Consider the following 20,862-nt stretch of genomic DNA (forward strand, 5'->3'; position numbering starts at 1 on the left):
TTCAAATTCTTTCAACAGAGGAGTTACATGATCCAAATTGACTCACGTTTGGAAGGATCTCTCTCCCTCCAGCTTCCATATGGAGAATGAATTGAAAGAAAGCTGGAAAATAGGTGTTAAAGCCACTTTTGATGGAGAGGAGCCTAGGTGAGAAAGAAGTGTCACTTGAAAAGTTTTAGAAAAGAAACATTTGAGAAAAAGTATTTCAAGGTGATTTCATGGACTTGATATGGTGCTGAAGGAAAAGGACAGTTTCTAGAGAGATGCTGAGATGTCCAGTTGCGCAACCAGTGTGTATGCTGAAACAGGAAACTCTAGAAGGAACATATTCAAAAGAATATCAAGCATTTAATTATAAACACCTAAGGATTTATTTGAAATGTGAATAGTCAGAATCAAATTCCAACTAAAGAGAGGTCTATTGGAAGAAAAGGGGGATATCTCATAAAAGTTGAGAAAGAAGTGATACATAAGAAGAGGAGAACCAGGGAAGCTCAGGGAACCGGGCAGCAAGAATTCATTGATCTCCCAAGAAATCTGACATTGATCTCAGTTTAGCAACTCCAATTGCAAGCGCCAAATGTGGGAAGAGAGAATCCCACATCAGTCTGGGTTGGTGCAGAGGCCCACTCTTCTCCAATCAACAATGGACAGGAAAGCAGGACTTCATACTACAAATGTGGCTGCTCCATCCTCATTCATGTAGCTTGGCGGAATCCTTAAGAGAAGACTGTAAGTTGTGAAACGGTGAGATAGTTCATATGTCTTTTGAACAAATATGCAATCTCCTTAAACCTTTGCAACTGAGATATATGCTGAGATGGTTGCTGTTACAACCATGTTATAGAGAAGGACAGTAAGCCCAGAGAAGTTAATCATCTCCAAGGCCACAGAGATAGGAGGTGGTGGCACTGTAAGTTAAACCTACATCGGCAATGCCTTAAAAACCTGACGGACTCAGTCTCCACTCACTGCTTCACAAAACGCACTTTTGCAGCTGTGGCCTTGTTATAGTTTGATGCGTACCCCAGAGAAGAGAGGTTTGGTTAAGCTTAATTATGTTCTAGTAGATTTCATCAGACTTCTGGAATCTGAGATTTATGCATTTTCACAGATGGTTAACATAATGATTAGAGGGATGAAAGTGCATTTGCCCAGAGTTAAACGGAAGGTTGGTAAAGCAGCATCATCGCTTCTGTTTCAGGGCTTGGCCAACAAGTAGACAATACTTTTCCTTTAGGAGACCAGGAGAGTGAATCTCTCCTTTTGAAGCAGTTGCACGAATTGTCCACAAGTCTTTCTATGAACCCTGTGAAAGACAGATGGGATTTATCTTGACTGAAATGGGGAGAATCAAATTATCTTCATCAACATCAGAAAAAAAAGTGTGATTATACATAATAAAATACCCTCCATCATACATCATACTCCCATTTGCATTAAATGAAGGAATTGTGAAGGGCCTGGGATAATATATTAGTTATATTACAAAGAACCCCTATACATGTGTAGTATATTCACCAAGGTTTCAGTCTGAAGAAAAGAAAATCGCTTGGATCTATATATGTTATACCTTTCAGATTGGACTCAAATTTAAAACAAGAGACACTTTTCAGCATTGGGTCTTACCTTGTGTTAAATGTCAACATATTGTAGTATGTGGTAGCCTTTTTCAACTCTCTTACTCTATTTTTTATGATATCTAACATTATATTTTTATGTATTTCCTTGTTTATTATAAATTTCCTCTACAAGAATATAAACTCTACAAGAGCAAGGACTTTGTCTTCTTCATTGCGGTATTCAGCGTCAAGACTAGCGTCTGGCATGTGATATCCAAATGCTTAGAACATGCTTATGGAAAGAGAGAATGATTCCTCTCTGCCACCACTGAGAAGCCCTCATTCTGTGTAGATCAACTCTTTTCTAAATCCATGGCAGTATCCCCTAGTGGATCTCTGCGTGTGGCCTCTACCTTAAACTCAAATCTGCTACGCATTCCCCAAAGTAAGCTTTGAAATCACAAATCATATTAGAGCATTCCTTTCATTAGCTAATTTTATGGCTTCATAACACTTTTAGGCATAGGCTTCCTATCAAGGAATTGAAGGTCTTCTGTAATCTGGCACCAAACTAAGTCTTTCTAACTTGACTTCTCAACTCCTTGCCCTCTGCTTATTTATCTGTCATGCATTTACAGGCCTAAGTAAGCACACCACAGTCTGAGTAAGAGGCCCAAGACTCATTCCCTGCCCTTAAAAAGAAGTCCAACATTCAGTCTTGCAGAGAAACTGAAGAGAAAACAGATTGCTATGGAAGCACATAGTAAGGAGCCCACAGAACATCCGGAGCCTTCACAGATCAGGTGCTGGTTCTCCAGCTTGCCACACTCTGGTTTTGTTGTGACTTTGCACATCTCACTTCTCCGACTGAATATCCTCCTTACCCACCTACCACACCCAGAGAACTTGTCCTTCAACATCCAGTCTAATTTCCCATTGCTGAATCTATTCAGACCAATTGTCTTTTTTGTTCTGTCTTAAATCAGACATTTAGGCATCTGGAGAAGATTGATCACTGGTTGCCTAACTCAGCAAACAACCTGCAGCTAGTTATCAAACTGATACACAGATAAAATACATTTCCCAGAAATTAACTTTCATCTGAGGCATTTGGTTTTTTTTAGGAAAACAAAATTTAAATGAAATAAAATATTGATTCTTAAGCTCTCTCCCAAACCCCCAGAACAAAATTTCCTAGGGGAAGTCCTAAGAACTTGTCTATTTCACAAGAAATGTGATTCTCAGTTGTTGGTTCTCAGAGTGAGACTTTCCCTGACCAGCAGCAGCAGCCTCTGGGAACCTGTTAAAAATGCATGTTCTTAGGCTCCACTCCAGGGGATGGCCTGACAACCATGTGTGACTCACCCTCCAGAAGATGCTGTCACATACTCAACTGTGACCCACTGCTCCAAGTCAACTCCTGGGAGTAGAAAATTAAATGTTGGCCTAAAAAACTAAGTGATACCTCCATTGCCCAAAAGCATAAATAACAGCCTCATAAGAAGCTTCTTTTTGCCACAGTGTGGCTAATGCTAAACTGACCCAACAGAAATAGAAATTTCAGAAAGGCCATGGGCCTAAAATCAGAATTTTCTGCCACATTACATCTGGAACCATTGAAGCTATAAAGACATTTCTGTCTTGTGACTGGAAAAGGCAGCAATACCCAAGAAATGGAGGGGGAAACAAAAGCAAGCACCAGGCACAAAAGAACCTTCAATTATCTGGATATTTTAATAGGTAGCCCCAAAGATTCCCTGGAGCCACAATTTTTCAAAATTTGTTTTTAGCCACGGAGCCCTTTCTTCAAAACATATAGATTTAACCCCCTATCTACATAACAGAAAAGAGTTGCTGCTGGGCCCAGTGTCCTGGCCTTCGTCAAGAACCCTGAGGCCCCTGTGGCATCCCCAGGAAACCCTACAAGGATGGAAAAAGCAGGCTGAACATTTCTGTTCTAGATGGTATTTCCTTCTGAATTCTCATAGTCACACACAACTGCAGAGAGAAAACAGGAGCTGGTGCATTCAACAGCAACAAAAGAGATTATTCTAGTGTTGACTCAGTGGAGGTCACTAGACTATATTTGAAAAGATCAGTATAATATGATCGGTTTAGGATGATTTAAAATTAAGCAAAGAAAGAAGGAGGAAAAGTAGGGAGGGAGGGAGGGAGGGAGGGAGGAAGGAAGGAAGGGAGGAAGGAAGAAAGGGAGGGAGGGAGGAAGGAAGGAAGGAAGGAAGGAAGGAAGGAAGGAAAAAGAAAGAAAAAAGAGGAAGAACAGGAAGAAGAAAGCAAGCAAGCAAGCAATTCTAAACTGCTAAACGGTTCCACTTTTCATCTTGAGATGCCTGGAAGCACTGACTTTTGTTGTCACTCTCGGCCCAAGGCGCCCCTTCTTTTCCCACGCTGACCTCTGCCATTTCTGTAGGTGGTTTACATAGCAGAGTGCAGGGTTACAGCTCTTCGGCAAACTTCTTCACAGCAGAAAGGGCAAACAAGGTTCCACATAACTTCCTGTTTCTCAACAGAGCTGAGTCTCTCCCTCCCCCATGTTTTTGTTTTTCTGCTCATTCTCATGGAAAAAAAAAAAAAAAAAAAAAACCTGGAGATTTTTAGAAAAGGAAAATAACTTAATTGGAAGCAGGGAATAATCAGAAACTTACATGGGGCTAAATTTGCATTTCATTTTCTTTTTTCCATCATGTATTTGAGAGGTTTGTATATGTTCTGTCAATTTTGTAAGGAGTGAGTGAAAAACGTAACATATGTACAGGCGTTTATTCATGTGCTTTATGCTCTTTTCTTTTTATGGCAAATGCCCTGGAGAGTTTTAACTACAGGGATGTTGTGTGGAGAAGGGTTTTTGGGTTTAAGATTTTAAGATGAGGCTTTTTGGTTGACCCTTGACATGGCCTTTAACTGGAAGTCCCTCCAGAGAAAGAACTTGGGCTTATTCATCTTTATGACCCCTGCACCCATCATCACAGTGCTGGGTACAAAGTGGACACTCAGAAAGTTTACTAAGTCAATGTGGGTTGAAAGTCATAACCCCAAATTTTCTTTGCCATCTGTAAAGATAATAACAATAATACACAGCCAAGAATATCATGTCATGAATAATTTCTTAAAGTGCTTTGAAATTAGTTCCAGAAAGTTTGGAAAATTTTTTGAAAACCTAAGATGCAACATGTACGGTTTTAAACTCTGACCTTTTCAATACAAACTTTCTCTTCCTTTACATTTGTATACTCCCAACAAACTTAAAATGTTATGTTTCAGGTAAGGAGGCATTCTGCCAAAACAACTGGCCAATTACATCAAAGGAAAAGAGCCTTCTGGAAATCACCAGGTGGCTGACTAAGTTGTTTCAATTTGCCAACTGTAAGTCTAGGAGATGCCCTCACCCTTGAGTAAGAGCCTAGAGCTCACAGTGTTTTCTGGCATCATGTCTATATTCTTTTACATGGACATGAATGCATTCTTTAATATGAAACTTTCATATTCAGAAAGCTGGGACAGTTTTGTATTAAAGAGCCCTCTTGCCCTTAAGAGCAAACAGGTAGATAGAATCCCTTACCAATACCTGTCTTAGGCAGTCTGGATATCCAAGGCAACAATGAATTGCTTTCCATATCCCAACATCACATTTGGTGAGAATTTCTTTCACACCAGGCCAAATCACTGTGTTCAAAATTCCATCGAGATAGTTTGCCATTCATACATTTGGTGTAGCAGGTTGTGAATAATGCAAATCATTTCAATTGTAATTAACAAGAGTGCAATTGTTTCTGCATGCAACTGAGGGAGGAGGAAGACCCCTGAGAAATGTCTCTTACAAAACGCAACCTTAACTTAGTTTTCCATTTAGATAATGATGGGCTCATGGAAGATCATTGACCACTTTTACCTGCTCATACGCATTGAAAATCCATCTCGACTTCTTTAGAAAATTAAATTGGGCCAGAATTATATCAGATTGAGAGGTCTGCAGATCAACTCCTCATATTTGTCTCTTATCAACCAAGGAATCTTTTTTTTAAAAAAGGATATTTTCTTCGACAAAGTAGAATCTGCAAGTGGCGGAGGGAAGAAATATTTAGAAGAGAGGGGATTATATTTGTGAATCTGTGTTTTAGGCAGTGGATTGGACGTTGTGTCACTGGCTGCGTTAAACAGTATGCAGAAAACGGAAGCTGAAGCAAAACCTGAGGCAAAATCTCCGGTGGGACATGGAAGAGTAAAAGTGAGAGAAAAAGGGAAGGCGAGCAGGAGAGGGTCAGGGAGGCAGAAAGGAGGGCAGCGCTGGGAGAAGACATGAAAAATTAGAACAGGAGCTCAGAGTACTCGGGAGAGCAGGGGAAATGACAGTTGAAATTAGAACAGGAGCTAAGAGGAGCCAGCAGAAGGGGACGGCAGGAACTAGGAAATTTAAGGCGGGGAGAAACAACTGAGAGAAGTGGACAGAAAAAAGAAAGCTTAGCTTCAATAAGAAGGCCCGGGACTCCCGTGCGTCCAGTAGACCTGCCCTGCTATGGATCAAAACAAATGATTTGTCATTCTGAAATGACTCTGAAAGGGGGAATGGAATGTGCCCCAACAATCAATATTAAATTTTATGCCTGCTGCACCTTTCAAAAGGCTCAAGAAGACATTGATTCAAGTAAGTGCCACATTTTTAAATGACCTTTGATGATTCACTTTAACAGTTTGAGAGCAGAAGTTTGCACCCAGAGCTGGGGAGCAGTGAGAACCAAAGGGTGGTTTCCACTTGTGTTTGTGGTTGTGGCTGTGGGGCTGCGAGGATGCGCTGGTCACTGTGGCAGGGGCAGGGATGCTCTGGCAGGAGAAAGTGCTGTTTCCTGTTCAACTAGGGCATGCGTGTGGGAGGCTGGAGTTTATGTTTTTCATTATATAGCTGGCGTTCTTAGAAAGCCAAGAAGAGTTGCGCTTTTGGGCTGGTTGGATGAAGTGCTTTGGGCACTTTGTATTTTGTGGCCAATTTTATGAGAGGAAAATATCTGATTCCAATGGAATGGATTGGGAAACCTGAAGGTGGGTTTCCCAGATGAGGCCTTCCCAGAGGAGGCCTCTGCAGAGCGGGCCAATCGGGATTCTGGTTTTGCAGAGTTTTCACTGACGTCGCCGTGTCTCTTGCAGTCAGCCACCTGTACTGGGTCAGAATTGGTTGTAACAAGTAAAGACTCTTCTCTGGGACTGAGTGAAAAGGATTTCAAGCTGGAACATGTGGCGTATTCATGCTCTATGTTTCTCCATACCTAAATGCCAAAATCAGAGCCTGGGTTTTAGGCCTAAAATACATTATTTATTATTTCAGAAATCTCCATGTATAGCAGATTGGCTTCCGTGAGGGGAATCCACCACCCTGTCTGCTCCATGTCTGGATTTTAAATGCTACCTGCCCAAAGAGCTAGGGCCAGCCGTGGTGCTTCCTTAATCTGGTTCTGGATCCTTGGTTCTGGTGACTCGTTTTATCTTCTAACTCTGGTTGATTTCCTGAATTCAGCTTCTCCATAACCTCTGATTTGGGAATCCCTCTCATCAACTGGTCCTGAGCAACCAAATCCCTTTCCCTGCCATACCCACACAGAGAGAGTCACTTGGGCCACATTCCACCATGTTGCTGATGATGCAAAATATCCTGGCGTTCTTATTTCTATGGTTTACTTGATAATTACATGTTTATATATTGTTCACCTAACTACTCAGCAAGGTCTATCTTTCCCCCACTGCTTCTTGCCTTCAGCCTACAAGGGGGTACCTGTCTCCTCAATTTTAGAAACTCACTCATGCTTCTTCAATACATGTTTGTTGAATCAATATGATGTTCTGGGTAGTGTGCTAGGCACCAATCAACTTTTATTCATTCCATTGAATCGTACTCATGCGAATATTTATTAAACAAAAATCATTTATTGGGTGCTTTTCTAAGTAGTGGAAGTAGAAGATAAAGCAGTGATAAAAATAAAGTTCCAGTTTCCACAGATCTTACATTTTGTTGGGTAGACCCAAGAAATACATAAACAAGTAAATATCGTAGGTTATATGATGACATGAGAGAAAATAAAGGAGAGTAATGAATAAGAGTGGAGGTTATTTTTTATAGGAAAAATCTCATGATAAGTGATATTTGAGAAGAAATGTTTAAAAGTAAAAGAGCAAGTTATACAGATTTGAGGGGAAGCATATACCAGTAAGAAAGAAGCAGAGTATTCAAATACCCTGAGAGGTTTAGTTTGTTTGAGGAACAGGCAGTAGGACAGTATAGCTGGCACAGAGTGAGCAAAAGATAGTGAAAGAGAAGATGAAGTCAAAGAATTGCCAGGGCCCAGATTAGGTAGACTCTTGAAGCCATTGAAGCAAGGACTTTGGTTTTTACCTTTGGTGAAGTTTAGAAAACTACTGGAGGCCTCTGAGCAGAAGAGTGGCATAAACAATGTTTTCAAAAAGTCACTCTAGCTGCTGTTGAGAAGAGACTCTGGGTGGGCAAGTGTGGAAGCAGAGAGAGTACATAGAAGGTACTGTAATAGTCCAGGCAAGAAATGAAGTTGACTTGGGCAAAACTGGTGACAGTGGATGTGGTGGGGTGCTAGATTATTTCAAACAGAGAGTTTATGGTATTTGCTGATGGATTGGTTTGAAAGTATGAAGAAAAGAAAGTAGTCAAGACTATCTACATTGTTTTTGCCTAGACAACTGGAAAGATGATGTTGCCAGTTACTAAGGTTAAAAAAAAAAAAGACTAAGCTAGGTGTAACGGCATGACGCCATAGTCCCAGCTAAATGAGAGGCTGAGGTGGGAGGATCGCTTGAGCTGGGAAGTTTGAGTCCAGCCTGGGCAACATAATAAGACTCCATCTCAAAAAAAAAAAAAAAAAAAAAGACTGGAGAAGAAGCAAGTTTAGAAGAATGGTGGTTAGGGAGGAGCCATGAGTTTGGTTTTAGAAGGGTTGAGTTGGAGATACTGTTTGGACATGACAAGCACATATATAATATTTAAATTTGTGGGTACAAGTCCAGGCTGGAAGGCGAAGGAGGAACAAAAGCACGTCTTACGTGGTGGCAGGCAAGAGAGAAGTGCAGGGGAACTGTCCTTTATAAAACCATCAGATCTCATGAGACTTATTCACTATCACGAGAACAACATGGGAAAAAACTGTCCACATGATTCAATCACATCCCACTGGGTCCCTCCCATAGCGTGTGGGGATTATGGGAGCTACAGTTCAAGATGACATTTGGGTGGGAGCAAAGCCAAACCGTATCACTGACTGTTGATACAGACATAGAGATGAATGTGTGGAAGTTCTCCAATGATTGCTTCTAAATTTTCCATTAATTTAGTCAGAAAATTCATAAGCAGAGAGTGAGGCTGGTGGAGGAGGTGTTGACGGTTTAGACAGAATGACCTGCGCCAAGATTTGGAAGTAGGGGAAAATTAGGCAGGTTTCAGAAATTTTGCTGGCTACTTCTCAGCCTCTATCCTTTTCAGAGCTAATATCCCCCAGAGCGTGGGCAGCAACTGATGCTCACACTAGTTTCATCAGCGTCCTGCATCCTAGCTCCCAGGAAGATGACTCACACCCTTGAATCTGCTTATGCATTTTCCGTTGGATCTTCTGTGACTTCTGCATCTTGAAACTCAAGATGCCAAGTTTCTGTCCTCAACATACCTGCAGCAGTCCATTCCACTCCGTGGACCACCCCCGACTTGTTGAAATGCCAGCCTCATTTCCATGACTATAGAACAACTCAGGCCTCTTTCTATCATTCTTTTCTGTACCTTTCACTAATTTTTCATCTTCCTACTCTCCATTAAAGGGGCCAGTGCCCTCCCCACTCCCCTCCCCCGCAAGAACCTGCCTGTTCTCTCCATTCCCCTTTAGTAAGCAACCCTGTTTATTACCACAGTATCAGTCACAACCGTATCGTTGATGTTCTCAAACCAGTATCACCTCCATTCCCCACTATCTGATAAACATTTCTGATGAAGTTGTTCTGCAAGAATATGCTGTCAACGGCTCAAATCAAAATATTTTAAGCTGTATTTCTCACCGTTCTTCCACAATGAGTTCTATATCCTGACTTATCTACTGTTATTAATAGCACTATGATTCCATCAGATCTCTGGGTTTGAAAATTAGGCATTATTTTCATCTTTTCTCTTCCTCTCATGCCCACACACAGTTTTAATGGACAGAGCCATATTCTCACAGCATGTACCTCTCAAGAAATTTCTCAGAGGGTCTTAAATATAACAGGTACTTGGTTGACATGCAAAGTGAATACCCATGCAATATTTAATAACCTACTGCCTGTGCCATGATGTCATCCTTTCTCTTCATTCACTGCTGCCAGTGCCTTATCTTCAGCCCAGTTTGCTTTGGATCTACCAGGATTGGCACAGCACATTTACTGACCCCAAAAAGAGGCCTTCACAATTTGCAATAGATCAGAAGAGATACTTTAGAATGACTAAATGTTATAGAAATTGGTGTCTGTTCAGAAAACATCCTTCATGACTTTGCAAATAGGCAAAAATGTCAAGTCAGCTCTACTCTGAAGCCATTTGGAGACATTTGCAACAATGAATGCATGATTAAGTTTATTGTTTAGTAAACAGTTTGCAGACATTAGCCAAGGAAGAGTTATGGCGGCAGTTTACAAATAATTGCAATTGAATTAGGCAGACTGCAATGCAAAAGCAGTGCAAATAACTTGCCAATTCCATAAAATGTTTTGCAAACAGATTCTGGGAGAAAATAGAATGAGAAAAGCAGAAAATCCAGAAAGCAATGTTTTCCGAGTCTGCTCTGCAGATAGTGAGAGAGGATGCCCTCATATTTTACCATGAGAGTAAAGTGTTAGTGAAAGGTGTTTATTTCTGCTTTGCCTCAGAGACAGAGCTTGGCACAGACTTCAGAGTAGGAAAAAGGGGGCATGACTCAGTGATTTGGCACTTAACAAATTCAATTGAACAAAAGTAGCAGAACCATTTTAAAATAGAGTATATGCGTTTGACTGAGGGGGATTGTGGTGGGAGAATTCTGGCCTATAGAAATACACTACTCAGAGAAACTCATTGCCAAGATAAATCTGTGCACAATGTTGGAGAGCTGACTGTATATCCGGAGTACGCTTAAGAGATGGTTTATTTTATTAAATATACATTATATGACACATATATTTAATTAAGAGATAAGCAGTATATATGTATATATATAACTATATATAGAATAGTGTATGTACATATTATATATAATATGTATATAATGATGTGAATGTATAATAAATATGTAATATTTAATAACACACAATTAATAAAATATTTAATAATATATACTATGTCAGTATCAAGGTTACCTCTCCTAGATCAAAAAACATTTCCTAGACATGTTATGTTTGCTTTTCCCAAGCTGTTTTATTCATTTCTTAGCAATAATTCTATGAATCAAAGATACAAATCCAACTATAAACACATTAGAACGAATCTAGAAATCAAATGAATAAAGAATTAGACAAAGCTTAAATTGTAGTTACTCACCAAAACTGCTTGATTAAGAATCCCTCAGCCACATTGTCATAACTTCTATGTTAAAAAAAAAAAAGAAAACACAGAACATTCATAAAAAACATAAGCATGATTTAGTGAAAGATTTTCTGCATGAGGAACACCCACGGGACTTTTGTGGTTAAAGTTGGCCTTTTGTCTCAAAATGCATCCTGAGCACACGGCTTTCCTCTTCTAACCACACCCTTTATCAAAAGCTATTGATTTTGTAACTACTCAACCAGATTCTTAGGTTCAAAAATGAATCTAGGGAAGAACAGGTGATCTAAAACAAATTCTTGAGTTCCATGTCACATACCAAGGGCTGGGACAATTAGTTTAAGCAAAAAATTGACTTCTGTCTCCTCTGAAAGGATTCAGGATTGGTCACAGATCAATTGGAATTTAAAACAGTCAGAAGTATGGATTAGGAAATTTCATTTTAATCCCCTCTCACAACATTTTGAAGTCTACAACAGATGCATAATTTGTGGATTTACCACAAATATGTTTAAATCTATAGATCTGTGTAGTAGCTGAGGCTGGGCTAATGGGTCAAGTATACTATAATTGGACAGTTCTTTGCACTGAAACTAGATGCAAAAATCTATCCATCATTTCTCAAAGGCAAATTATGTTTATACAGTGCCTCATTTTGCACATTCAAAAGTTTTCAGTATCTACCATAGCCATTTGGGGTGAGACAGATCATGCTCACAAATGGATCCTTTGGAATCATATCCTTTGCAGTATTTTAGTTGCAAAGCAATTCTATATCTTAGAGTTTGGCATCATAGGAAGCTACTGAGTTGAAAACTAAATAAAAGAGAACATTAGATGACAAGAAATCCAGGCGCTATCTTTCCCTTTTATCTTTTGCTCTTCTGTCCCTGAAAAGAGGCACCATTTTCTCTTTGCAACATAAGGAAGAGAAAGATGCTTGGTTTCAGCACTTGTTGATCCCATTAACAGGAAAGATTGACAAGAAGTAGACAATTATATCTGACATGAATATGGATATGGAGGGGATTGTTGAAATGGAGACTCTTGCTAATGGAAGAAAGATGATTCAAGCCTTCTGACAGATGTCAAGTAGATTGGAGTCCAGTGAACTTACAACCATTTAATCTGCATTGCAAGAGAAGACAAATTGCATGACTGATAACCTCTTTATTTTTTATTCTATAATTTTTTACTCTGCAGTGTAGAAAGAGTTAGGGTTTTCAACTTGCTAATGTGGGTCACTATTATTCACCCAGAGTTTCAATGGCATTGGGGCTTTTGTTAGCAGGTGGCTTCTTCTCTGGGTCAAGGAAGAAAATAAATAAATGAAAAAGACATGAATACAGAAATGATATAAATCAATCTGAGAATTACAACTCTTCAATAAGATTTTGACCTCAGTTGCAGGAATGCAATTTCTGACTCTGTCTGAAAGGCATTAGTGACTCATTTAATGTTATGTGAAAGTAAGGTAAGTAGGAAAAATGTACTTGAACTCCATTTGGTTCTACAATATAATAGAGATAGAAATGTTTCTTTATTTAAAAACAATCTTTTATCCTTCTGAGATATTTGTGTATAGTATGTTTGTGTATTTCTGAGTAAAGATTGTTTAAAACAAAACAGTTGCTTTGTTTCTCTAGTATACTGGTACAAGCAAACAGACAGGGAGAAGAAGAGTTGATTTATGACCTTTGACCTCTTTCATATTATGTTTTTTTTTATTTTCCTTGTCTAGATTAAAAAGTTCCCTCCCATACTCATGTCTAGTGCTTTTGAGTTCTACTCAAAGCCAATTCAATTTGGTAAAACTTGTGATGTTCCTCCAGTAGAAGAAATTTCTTGACTCTCAAATTTGATGACACCCTAAAGTGAAAATTGCATAGAAAATCCCATCCTCAAGTGGTGGTGCATGCCTGTCATCCCAGATACTCAGGAGGTTGAGGCAGGAGAATCACCTGAACCCAGAAGGTGGAGGTTGCAGTGAGCCGAGGTTGTGCCACTGTACTCCAGCCTGGGCGACAGAGTGAGACTCCATCTCAAAATAAGAAAGAAAAAAGAAAAAGAAAGAAAATCCCATCCTCTGATGATGAGTAGTTTTCCTTTTAAGGTTCCAAAAGAGCTCTGTCAGCATTCTCTGTAGTTAATTGGCAGTAGGATTCGGAGAGCCACTCTCACTCCAAAGAGAATGAACTTGGCTTGGAGAAGGCAGAGAGCCATGGGAAATCCCACACAATGAACCAGGTTATGGGGACTTACATTGTAACATTTCCTTATAATAACCAAATCACCTGCAATACTCTTCAGGTCAATGTGCACTTCTTGAGTGTCTACTTTGTTCTTGACAGTGCATTGGGTTTTGGGTCTGCAAAGACAGGGGATCTGACCCTCAAGTAGCTTACAGTTCAGAGGGGAAAAGAGACCCACAGGCATATTCTTTCAATGCAATGTAGTAACATAAAGAGGTCAGCAAAGGAAGTGGAAGTCAGATGTCATGCCCCCTGGCAAGGTCTGAATGTTCTGTCCTCAACAAAGTCATCCCTGGAAAAAGCTATGAGTCAGGTGAAAGAGCCCCATCAGCTTCTTGGCCAGAGGAAGTTCTGTGAGGACAGCCACGTAGGCGTTACCTGCCATGAGGAGGGATGGTGACTCCTCTCAAGCGGCACTTTCCCAGTCCAGGTCTTGCACACTTGCGTTTCCCATTTATCTTGTTCTGATCAATACCTCGAACCACAGCTCCAATACCACTTTGGCAATGGGGCCTACTGGGAACACCCACTGGTGGAAAGAATAACTTGACTGTGTGAGCTTGGAAGCCCTCAACTCCCTCCTTTCCTTCCTTTTTTTTTTTTTTTTTTTTTAGACAGAGTCTTGCTCTGTTGCCCAGGCTGGAGTGCAGTGACGCGATCTCCACTCACTGCAAGCTCCGCCTCCCGGGTTCACGCCATTCTCCTACCTCAGCCTACCCGGTAGCTGGGACTACAGGCACCCGCCACCGCCCCCAGCTAATTTTTTTTTTTTTTTTGTATTTTTAGTAGAGACGGGGTTTCACTGTGTTAGTCAGGATGGTCTCGATCTCCTGACCTGGTGATCCGCCCGTCTCAGCCTCCCAATCCTTCCTTCTTTTGGTTTATTTTTGCTCGTTTGTTTTACACTTATTTATTCCTCTTCCCTCCACATGCCATTTAACTTTGCTGAGCACTTCACTGAACCAGGATGTTCGAAGGTTTTGCATGTATTATCTCAATTAATCTTTACAATAATCCCCTGGGGTAAGTAATATGATTTGCCTGTTTTACAGATGTGAACTGAGGCACAGCCAGGTTACGCAAGTTGTCCAAACATATAATGAATAAGTGGTGGAGCCAGGGTTTTCCTCAGGCAATCTGATTCCAAGACCACTATACTGCAGCTATTTTCAGGTGCCTTGTATCCTTAACTATATTACAAAGCTCTTGAGAGGAACAGAGATCACTTGTTATTTGCAATTTATACAATACCTACTCTCTTGACATTGTAGGGGTGATCACATGATATTATTGCATGAAAGGGTAGATGAACAAATAAATGAATGGGAGAACTCTACTTAGAAAGCTGGTGAAAAAAAAAAAAACGTGACCTATAAAAGGTTGAGCAGGAGGATGAATGATAAAAGGAATTTAATGGTATTTTAGGAAGATAAGCCTTCCTTTATGAAAGGAAGAGCAATAGAATATAGACTTTTCACTAGGCCTTTCTAGTCTTCAAAATACTGGCATGAAGACCTGAGTCAGCATGGATGTTATCAGAAAGATGAGAACTGGATACTTGCATCATCGCAAAGGGAAAACTTGGTAACTGCATATGGAGACATGTAGAAGGATATTGTTGCAATGTAAAAAAAAAATCCTCATTATCCTAATGGAAAACACATTAAAAGCATTTAAAGAAGCACAATCATTCCTAATCTTACCATCTGATGGTAGACAAAATTAACATTTTTATATTATCAGCATTGGTTATTGCATGAAAATCAATTTAAAATATTAGACCAAGCAAGAAAATAATGGCATGTCAATTTCTCCTCAAAATTCCAGTTGCAAAATACTACACCAAATTAATGTTCACTTCGAATCGCCAAATGACTGGTCTATTCGGCTGTGTGGAAACCGGCCGCTGATGTTGTGAATAACTGAGTTGACTTAGTTTTAGTCTACTTCCATCATCATGGGACTAATGTGTGCTGAACATCAAGGATGCAAAAGTTAAGCACACCCTACCCTGATTTTCTGATGTAATATTCCTGCAAAATGTTTTCTGGTTTGAGTGTCTACTGATCAGTTACTTTCTGACTTAACTCTTCCAGTCTTACACAGACAATGCCCACAGGGCTTTGTTTATGACCCTTCTGCCTAGTTTCTCAAAAAAAAAAAAAAAAACATTTTCACAGAATCATTAAAGTTGTAAACATCATCTATAATTGTATAAATGATACCTTTGCCTCTCTAAAAAATACAAATTAATTGAAAAATTGCATTGCAAATGCCAATTAAGTAGAGCATTTGTTTCTTAGCATAGTAATTTCAAATGCAGCTCACTATAAATTCACATGTAAGCATCCGGAATTATAAAACCAATACTTTGAGGAGAAAGCAAGTGGTTATTGCTTTATATAACATTTCCTCTGGAATTCCTTCAAGAGGTAAGGCTTGCCAGTTTCACTAAAATGAAATATACTGATATTGATTCATAAATCTACTATGTATAAAGCCTCTCTTCTGTGCCAGGCACCGTGCTGGGGGCTGAATTATACATATTATTTTTCCAGAAACACATCTGAACATACATATGATCAATGCACATATGTGCAGTTCTTAGGATAATTTATGAGACAACTACTCTTGTCTGAGTCAATCAGCTTGACAAAGACTGTTGCCAGGGAAGTATTTATTTAGTAGATGTTTGCCATAGCTTTGGTATGTTTTCCCACCTGTCTCCTCCAGCAGACTTTATCTTGCAGAATTTCAGGAGACATTTCTAGAACTTAATTAAAACATTTTCATATTGGAAGATGATACAATGTGGTTTGTATTTTAGGTGTCAAATTACTCCCAAGAATTATTAACTACTGATTGTACCCTCAGAACAGTTATTAGATATTAGGAGTCTCCAGTTGAAACATTTTTTTTTTCCTAGAAACTTAGATGTTGAATTTAGAACTTAAATTCACTAGGGTCTGTAAAATGAAAAACAAAGTCCATAGAAGGTTACTTGACGATACTTTTGATGATACAGTGAATAAGAACAAAATGCAAAAGGCTATAAATTCTATGGTGCTGCTGGGTGACTCAGAACGCCCAGGTTTGGACCTTGGTCTTTGGAGTTATCTGACCTAGTTGATCTTATATAACCTCTCTAAACTTCTGACTCCATGACTGCAAGAATAGATTTTATCATGACAAAGATGCTGTGATGATAATGAGATAATGGATCTAAGGTGCTTTGTAAGTACTAAAGTGACATAAATAATATTATTAATATTAATTTTATAGATATCTCCACAAATATACCACTTTGAATAATATTCCAATATAACACAATAAATTATAACTCATCTTAAGCTGCCATCATCCTTCCAAAATTCATAGGCCACATCACTTCTGCATGATAAAGATAATTGCAAAAATTCTTAGAGATGGATTTTATCTTGGAACCTACTGTGTTTCAAGGGGAACATATCATTATCTCAATATGCCAACATAATGCTGATCCATTATTAGAAAAACACGAATATGTGCTGATGATAACCTGACAGGATATAGTTTTGCCTTCTTTCGAATGTCTGAGATTAAGAGAATGATTGAGTTGAAGGAACAGACTAAAGCTTACTGACTCAACTACCAATAAACCATGACCTCTTCAGCACCATGCTTCCCGTCGAACATGTCTGCTTCTGAAGAGTGTTCCTACTTGCAGGCAACTTGAAATAACTTCCCAAAAGTTAACCACCTGCAATGCTTACCTGCAGGCAGGTAGATGCAGCTCCAGGGGCCCTTTAGGATCGATGGCTCCAGATAGCTCAGAAATGACTGAATTTTCAATGCAGCAAACACTTCCCAGGGAAAGCAAAATTCACCCTGGAGCCCCCCACGTACAAATTATAGTCACCATTTAAACCATCATCACAGTATTTGAGGTTAGTAAAACATATTGCTTGAGCTATAAAACATTCTAAACTAGCATTCCAAATGTCTCGCCTCAAGCAAGCACTTAAATTAAAGTTTCAGACAGCTGGCACTGGAATCATAATAACAGTTTTACACAAAGGGATTGGCTAAACATGATTATTGTTTTGATAATTTATTGTCAACATGCATTATTGTGCCCTGATCCCAACACTCGGGTTTGGTTCTTTTCTGTTGTCAACAGGTGACAAGGTCTGGTTTAGGTGATAGAGTAGAACATTTGTTGCCCTGGTTCTAGCTAGATCACACACACACACTCACACACACACAGTGTATTACAATTAATTTATACAATCTGATCATTTTAGGGTCTCTTTCCTCTAAATTGCTGTGTTAGTAAAGAGAAATAATCTCCAGGTACCCCTATTAAAAAAAAAAAAAAAGTCGACTGACTAAATTCTCTTGGAATATCTAATTTCCAGTGCCTCCCTTTGTGCAACAGATAAAAACAGAAATGCTACAGTATTTCTTTTGTAATTTGAAGTGCGTACATAACACTGGCAGCCTTGTATCTATTTAGGCAGATGGGTGCTAATTCACCCAAGGCACAGACAATGCTGACGATAGCTATTTGCCCTTTAGCCAATTCTAAAGCACAATATTTTGCAGACATATTAACATATTTTCAAGTATAACAGATTCTCTGTTCACTTCAACTTGGACCACTTTGAAATATTTTATTTCCACCACAGGGAAATAAGCGTGATTGACATTGATGTTCCATTTTACTCAAACCGGTCTCATTCACAGATTTTATAACAGAATTAGAAACAGAAAATTATATTTTTATTATTTAAATTAAGCCCAACATATAGTACAGGCAAATTTTCTTTCTCAGTCTGTTTGAACATTTAGGAACATTGTGGTAATATGTTTTACCATTTTATTAAGAAAGCAAGCACTCTTGTCTTTGGGTGGTGGGGATTGCTATATCAGTGCAACAGGTTTTTCTGGATTATGTCTTTCTGTGCACAAAACACACTAAAAAATCGGAAAAGTCAGAAAGAGTCAGTATGCTCAGATCAGCCAAGAGGGAAATAAAGGACACATTTGAGTACCTTTAAAATTTTTTCTGAACATCACTTTTCCATTGACTTTAATTAAGATTTCATTAAACCCTGAGTTTGGAAAGCTTTTAATTGAGAGAGAATTTGCTTACTGGGCATATTTTTGGTGAGCTGTAAAGAGAATCTCTCTATAATTAATGGCCCTTCCAACTTTACAGTAAGTTCAACCTTGTTCTACCTTTGCAGAAACTGGTTATAGATCCACTCTTAAGAAATGAGCCATGCCACAATAATGATTTTTATCTTGTAATAAAATGGCACAAAGTTGGCGCTAGTATACTTTATGATTATATTGGCTGCTGACAAATTAATCCAATTAGCAAAGGTGAAGGTTTATAATTGGGGTTAACTAGAATTTAACTGGTCATTGCTCATCAAACCTCCCTCACCTCCTCTAGAGCATGGTCCCCTAAGTTATTCGAGTAGTCACAGCCAGTCCCCAGATCAAACCAAAAGTCTGACTTCAAAAATCATGTTTCAAGAAAAACTGATAGAGCCACCTTTCCAAAACCATGACAACAATGGAACTTGGTGGCATGGTATTTTCCTGCTGTTTGGGAGAGTGAGTCCCCACCCCCACCCTTTCTCCACCCCCCGACTACTGAGAGTATTTTTATATAGTTCAAGTCCCTATTGGTCTGCAGTTTGCAGTGCGGTTTAAAAAGTAATACATCTTTTCTTAGATGTACCCCAGTTTCTGCTTTTTAATAGACATGATAATGAGCTTCTGGGTCTTCATTTCCCAGTGTGCAGAGAGCTCAAATAAATCTTTGATTGTTCACAACCCAGGAGAAGTTTCCGGAGCACTGGGATCCATTGAGGTCTCTCTAAACAACTATTATTTTAAGGATATTTTTTAAATGTTGGACTTTCCTGGCACTGTTGAGTTTTTCTTTTCCAATGTTGTTAGTGGCACCTGCTTATAGTGAACTTAGACAAAATGAAATTCCTTTTACAGTGAATCAGGATGAATAAAAGTTCCCAACTGTTTCAGAGCAGCATAATATGCTAACTTAGTAAAGGTTTCCTTATAGGTAAAAGGAAAAGTAAGCTTTACTGTAGATTTTCACAAAAACATGTCTGCGTGAGGAGTCCAGGTTTTTCCTAGATTTCAAAATTCTGGAAGACGTTTTACGTTTCTGCAGGCAAAAGTATGCCAATGTGAAAATATGTTTGACCACTTTGAAGACAATTGTTTTTGGAGATTATGACTTATTTACATCTAGCATAATATAGGGTCTTCTTAATGAAATGCTTTCCAAAAAGCAAATTCAAAAGTCTGTCTAACAAACTTAGAAATGCACAATTACTTATTTCTATTTTTTTTAAGTCAAAACATCCTTTGGGCAATTTCTGTTTTCAGTTTTATTGACAACTTTGAAAACAGAAATCCGAACACTGAAAAGTCCTACTACTGTCAGAGTTTTCATAAATTTCAGGGAAAAAATATGCATCTTCTACTCTTTGTTATCTGGGGGGGAAGGAGTAATGACATCAGGCATATATTTTGATATGATATGACCTCAGGTTATGCTTAAAGGAATATATATTACATTGACTGGAATTTTTGTTTATTATAGCTAAAGTGATGGATGCTGCTTCCATAATTCTAAAATAAGCCATTGAAAACTATCTTTATATGACTACAGACAAAACTTCCTCAATTTCCCTAGCCAACTGGATCTGGTGGGAGGTTGAAAAACGTTTTTATTTAATTTTTTTACTTCTGTTTTTATAAAAGAAGAAGATAGTGGCTTATGCCCATCCCCACAGCTTTAGCCAATTGACTATGATTGAATACTTTTTCTTATTACTGCTCACTGGGATCTTCTTATGAAATGCACATTTCATTTTTATCCGGGACCTGGGGATATGGGGCGACAGAGGAATATTACTTGAAATTCGGCATACCACGGTCTATAGAAAGCTGCACACCAAGACTGTGGAAGAGTTATAATTTTAATTCTTTTTACAATGACAAGGTTATTTCAAAGTTAAATTATCATTATCTCTTAAACAAACAGCACTGTGGCAGTTTTAGTAGGGCAAGGTGGCTTATTCTAATTGGTAGTATCTGTGGATTCCTACGCTGAATTTTAGATCTAAGCATTTCCAAATGAATAGGAAGATTGAAGAGAAGGGATATATTTGCAATCTGTTTGGGCTGAAATGGGTACTTGGTGCCACATATCTTAATGCAGCAAGTCATCATTATGATTATTACTGCCTCCATGATAGCCAGGTAGAAGCACCTGCTCTTCCTCTGCCTTCACCAGTTAATCCCTAACAATCAATTAATTTCTGAGAAACACTAATGATGAGACAAAGACACAAACTTTTATAATATTAAAGGAGGATGTGCTTGACATTGGTCAGTAGAGAGGCTGGGCTTGTAGAATCCCAAAGGTTTAAGAGCACGGATGCTCAGCTGAAAT

The 20,862-nt window shown here is 38.9% G+C and overlaps 1 long non-coding RNA gene across 1 annotated transcript in view; it reads right to left on the reverse strand.

The window, feature by feature from the left end:
* LOC135971653 (uncharacterized) overlaps nucleotides 1-20,862 on the reverse strand; it is a 121,203-nt gene that overhangs the window by 44,022 nt on the left and 56,319 nt on the right. The window contains exon 2 of the long non-coding RNA XR_010587901.2: nucleotides 11,128-11,172. This is a non-coding gene — a long non-coding RNA (uncharacterized lncRNA). The remainder of the gene's footprint in view (nucleotides 1-11,127; nucleotides 11,173-20,862) is intronic.

This window comes from Macaca fascicularis, chromosome 7, assembly GCF_037993035.2.
Source record: "Macaca fascicularis isolate 582-1 chromosome 7, T2T-MFA8v1.1".
In the NCBI taxonomy this organism is placed as follows: Eukaryota; Metazoa; Chordata; class Mammalia; order Primates; family Cercopithecidae; genus Macaca; species Macaca fascicularis.